The following is a 6,000-nucleotide window of genomic DNA, read 5'->3' on the forward strand; positions in this document are numbered from 1 at the left end:
TATATATATTCGGGCCAACCCATGGCCCAGCTCGTGTCAGCCTTCTTCTGGCCAGGCCAAGTCAGGGCTAAATCTACCGCCCGAGGCCTGACCCATTTCAGGCTGGATGGGCTGCCCGATCCAATGCCCACCTCTATATTAGGGTTTGCCTCCCCTAATTTGGGCTAAATGAGGGCTTTGACCGCCATTTGACCCAAAAATTATTTTGAGCGTGCCTCGCACCGCCTCGCCCTGAGGTGTATGCCTCATACCCTGTGAGGTGCATGCCTTAGGACACGGCGCGCCTTTTACAATGTGATATACATGTTTTACTTAGTGGTAATCAACTCTTGAATCATCCCATTCTGATACATAGGCAAGATTTTACAAGGCTTCCAAAAATCAGGAATTAAAAAATAATAAGCTGCACATGAACCGGTCAAGTGAAGTGAATGCCTACTTGAATATTGGGACTTGGACTCCCCACTTTAAGTTCAAGGTTGGCAGCAAGCTTAGGCCGCAATCACAATCCCTATGAATTTCATTAATCAATCTCTCTTCGGACCTCTAGGACCCTTTAAGGCATAGTGAGGCACTCCATCCTCGAATATGGAATACTTTTTGGGGTCATAAAATCATGTTTTTTCCATGAAAAAACACGATTCAAATGCTGAATCCCACTGCATGTTGAAGCCATCCATGAGGTCTGATGGGAGATTCAGAGCCGTTTGTACATAATGGCGACATTACTAATACATTACCCAATATAAATGTGTGTGTGTGCTGCTTAAAGTAAACACAATCTACTTGGAAAATCATAGATGCAAGTTGCATCCACTCAATCTCACCTTAGAGATGTGTTCAGCATGTTTTGTTGGCTAGGAAACACATGCTGGATCATATTTTTTCAATGTAAAAACATGATCTTTTGATCCTTGAAAATCGGCACATTGTAGGCCATCGTTGAGACCCTTAGAAAACCTACTTACATGTTTCAAATACATGATCTGAAACATATTTTCTACTAAACAAACTTTGTACATCACATTTATCAGGCTAGATCCACAAAAAGAATAGCAAAAAAGTTGAAAAAAATGATGTTTCCTACTGGATTCTATGTACAAACAACTGTAGCAAATATTTATCACATGTATATATATATATATACAACTGCAGCAAATATTTATCTTACCTTTTGAAAGTATGATCTTTGTAAGGTCCTAACGGGACCTATCGAAAAATGGGATAGGACCATCTTTCTTTTCATTCTTTTGACAGATTTCACCCAGATTTCTGCATTCCAACTTTATATTATGATAACATCATAATTCTGTCCTATATAAATTTATGACATTTGCTTCTTCAATTCAATCTTTTGCCATTAGCTGGAAAGTGTAATTTTCTTAAAAATGTTCTTGGAGATGTAAATAGGTCCATATAGGCATTCGCCAAAATCCACACTAGATGGAGCTTCATTAGAACCAAATCCATTTTGGACATAGATGACAAACTTTTACTGAATCAAGATCAATTAGTTGTCTTTATGTATTAGAGTATGTGAGCTGTGGTTTTTTGTTAGATATCTATGTTGGATTAACCACCACGAAAATCGTGGTGGTTATCCACGATGTGGATTCATCCCCACATTAGGGATGATCTCTTCCAATAAACCTGCATAGGATAAGGGGGAACTGTTACGTGAGCCGTTCCCCACCCTATGCCCTATATAAGAGGGTATCATGAGCGACCCTCATTAAGGAAAAATACAGAAAAATCGAGAGAGAGGGTTTTCTTCCAAGTTCTTACCTCTCCATACAGTCGATTTTCGATGTCTACTCACTGGCTGCCTAAAGGAGTATGCGCTCGTGGTGGCTGCAGCCCGGCTGAGCAGAGATAACCCCTTTGGCCTGAACGACCATCATCCTCCGGCAACGATCCTTCTCTGCTCCAGCCGGCAATGGCTGCCTCAGGTACACAACACCTCCTCTCAATTGTTTTGTTTAACACAGTTTTGATGTATTTTCTCTGTCTCAGCACAGGCCACCGGCATCAAGGGAGACGACGACGCCGGACGAACCCAACAATCTAACCAAACTTAATCCACTTGATTCTTGATCCATCCTATAAGTTGGATCATTAATGTAAAATGACTTAACTATATGGATTTGGTTTGCTTCATTAGACCCAAATCCATACCATCATTAATGTGATTTGATATTTTTAATGATGTAGAAGATTGAACATAGAAAACCCTTAAGTTGTCAATGCGGCAATGAGCAAGATGAACCAGTCTGTAATGTTTACTGTCTTGATCTTAGTTCTCTCAAGAACTAATAGAGGCCCAAATGGATCTTTGATTGCAGGAAAGGAGTCTTTTACAGGCTTATGGAAGCCATAATGGAGAGAGAGAGAGAGAGAGAGAGAGAGAGAGAGAGAGAGAGAGAGACAGCTGTCAATGGATTACGGCAGATGAGAAGATGTGGCTAAATAACATAATAGCCAAACTCAGGAAGCATTTTCATCGGATTAATCGGCCAACCTAAGTTCTTATCCTTGGTAAATCGTGATTAATCGGCATAAAAATCATTATGAACATTTTAACAATGAAAAAGCTAGAATTGAAATTATAAATTCTAAAAGAATTTGAAAAAAAAAAATCTTAAAATCGGTGGCATATGATTAATAAATGTTCACCTTGTCTTCCAAATTTCTAGCAAATTGTGATTAATTGCCAATTGAGATAAATCATAATTAATAAATTCAAACATTTTTTAATATCAACTTTAAATAAATTTTCAAGTTCAGTTTTTTCAAAACTATAACTTGAAAAAAAATCATCCGGGTACCTCCAAACCACAGGACGGGCGCCTTCGACGTCTCAAAGTCTCCTCTGCATGAGGTAGGGTTCCCGGGACGTCCATACGGTCTGAACAGCTTCATCGTAGAAGGGGGTTGTCAGCACTTAAGGTGATCCCACAAGAAGCTGAATTAATGCAGGAATCTACAGTGGATTCAGAACTGTTATGTGCCTCAACAATTGCATAAAGCCAACTTCTTGATTTCACGTGGAAACACCTAAATTTGGGTGACCAACATTTTGTTTTGTTTCCACCCACACCCACACACACATGTAATAAAAATTACATGTAATAAAAATTACATGTAATAAAAATTTTGCAAATATGTAAGTAGCATATTTGTGATTTTGTTGGTCCCTCTAAGTGGAGTTTCAAACTTAAATTTATGTGATTTCAGTATATATGCGAAAGTATGTTGTTTGTGAAAGATGTTTCACAAATATTTTTATGCGAAAGAATAGGATATTTGCGATTTTGATGATTTTAGTTTCACCGAGATTTTGCAAATAAATTTATGCAAGTTTGTGAGGTCTAAATTCACATAAAAAAACCTGTGATTCTAGATTTAAGTGAGTGTTTGACATATTAGACAGGTAGTGCAATTTTATCACAAAAATGCATAAATTTATAATTGTAAAAGGTAAAAGTGTGTGATTTTGGACATAGAGAGAATATAAAAAATTATAAAGTTTTTAGGAAATCACATCAAATTAGCTGTACAGTACAGTCATTTTTTTTATTTTTTAATGTAAAAATGATAAAAAAATATTTTTTTATGGAATAAGGTCTGGATCTGATTCATGTAGTTGTTATCGGGTCCGAGTATGGTTTCTCTTATAGTAGACCCGATTAGACTTAGGTCCAAATCTGATACCAAAACTGCAATCTGGTTTAAGTCTGGTTAGGTCCAAACCAAACCCGACCACTTGACACCCCTAGTTAGAACCACTGCTTTCAGAAAATTGGAGGTAGGCTGCACCAGCCTTTTCTCTTTTTTTTTTTTGGATATTTACATGGAGAAACCATCCCTAGGATTGAAGACCCAGCGGCATTAGTTCTGCCTGTCATACTCGTGGTTGTTGTCCTCGTAAAACTCTATGGGCTTACTCTTTTGTCTTAGGGAGTCACCACGCTTCTGCTTGTGCAAAGGGTGACACTCATGAGATTTGAACCTCGATCGCTCGCTTACCGGACTAGGCCCCATCCCACTACGCCAATCCCTTTTGAGGCAAAAGCCACTTTTCTCTTAAAAATAAAAAGGCGGCAAAAAATACACATATTATTAAGCTCTGTTTGGAAGCTAGTGTTGGAGCATAGACAAGAATGGTGATAAGAGTGAAGCTGTCAACTACATCTTTTGAGAAGATGTAGTTGAAATGTGGGTATGAGAGGCCATCTTTATTCCCATCTCACAAATCTGGGTTACCAAACAGCAATGGGACTAAGGGATTCAATGAATCCTCCCCTCCCATCTACATCTCAAATACAGCTCCTAAATAAAGACTCAAGGGTGCATCTGAATACCTCGGATCTTTGAGGAGAACCAAAGTTTTGTGGATCGAGGCATGGAGCCCACACCTTGATCCAACTGCCTTGCCAAACACTTTCATTGGCTTAACTTGAAGATTTGGAGTGGGCCCTACGTCCGATCCTGCTTCAAGCTGTTAATCGCCCAGATCCAACTGTGGGGGTCAGGCTAAAGAGTTTTTAGAAGGTAAGGAATGCCAACTTCACCACTTCACTGTAGCTGGGATGGGCGTTTATGGAGTTTATGCATTTGAAGAAGTGGCAGCTGCCAAATCCTGGATTTGGCAGCTACCACCTTGTAATTGTCAAATCCATGATTTAGTGTAAATACAAAGGAGAAAGGGCCTCACTTTCCATCCCAAATGCAAAAACGCCCATCTCAACGCCGAGATTCAAAACAGGACACCAAGGTAGTTTGACCAAGATTTTACCTCAGGACCACCAAATGCATAAATGCCCATCCGAGCGCCGAGACTCCAAACAGGCCCTTAGGTATTTCAGACTTCTAGATTCCTAACTCCATTTCTGGACTTTGATTTTGCTAGTTCTTAAATGTATATTTGTAGAAGGATATTCGTTAGTCACAAATATCGGTCTCCGATATATCTCGGTAAGGCAATTGCTTGTGATAATGTATTTAGCCCTATCTTTCTTTGAGCCTTATAAGTTCCTAACCCCATTTCGGGACTTTGGTTTTCCTAGTTCTTAACCATGTATATTTCTAGAGGGGTATTTGTTGCACGCATAGTTACAAATATCGGTCTCTGCCAAAAGAAAGAAGAGATATTTTTAAGCTATAAAAAATAAGTAAAAATAAAAATAACTAATAATATCACAAAATTATTGGGCTAATATCATACTAGATATAAATTTATGAAAATTTCAAAATATTGCTAGTTTTAGCTTTAATACAGAAATACTATCATGATATTTTCAAAATATCGCCAATATCTGTTGCCACACATTACCCACAGGGGGTTTCTCATGAAATGGACATCTATGAGAGAAAGTGATTCATGCCAGCAAAAAAAGGTTCTCGTTAATGAGCAAGCGCTACTGCTTTCTCGTTAGACATTTTGTTTCTTCCCATATGAGAAATCTCTCCCTTATGAAAGAGGAGAAAGAGGAGAAAGAGGCAGAAACAAGCACCCACAAGTTTGCAATGCCCTATGATTTTTGGATTCTGTGAATGTTTAATCACAATCACCAAACTTTTTCAAGGTTGTTTTTGTTTGAATCTTGTGAAAGTAGGCTGCAAGGTTGACCTTGTGATTCACAATCACAGTTTCTAGTTTCTCAACCTTTACTTTTTTTAAGTTTCTACTTTCTCACCTGTGACCTACTTTCTTAAGCTTCTACTTTCTCATTTGTGACCAAAGCAAACATGAGAAAGGAACCTCAATAGTCATAATCGAAAAAAAGAGGGTGAATACACCAAAGTTATCCTTTATCACAAACTACAAAAAGTAAAAATAATTTTTTTTTAAACTTTAAATACAGACAAAAGCGTCCACAGCTTTCTGCTTTTCTTAGTGGAAGCACTGAGGCCACCACGTCAAAATCATTTTGGCATTATTCTTATCTTCCTTGTCAAGATAGTAAAGCGGGCATCTACTTTCCAAACTGGCAGTACAAG

This window comes from Nuphar pumila, chromosome 11 (genome assembly GCF_984573655.1).
Source record: "Nuphar pumila chromosome 11, dmNupPumi1.hap1.1, whole genome shotgun sequence".
Classification (NCBI taxonomy): Eukaryota; Viridiplantae; Streptophyta; class Magnoliopsida; order Nymphaeales; family Nymphaeaceae; genus Nuphar; species Nuphar pumila.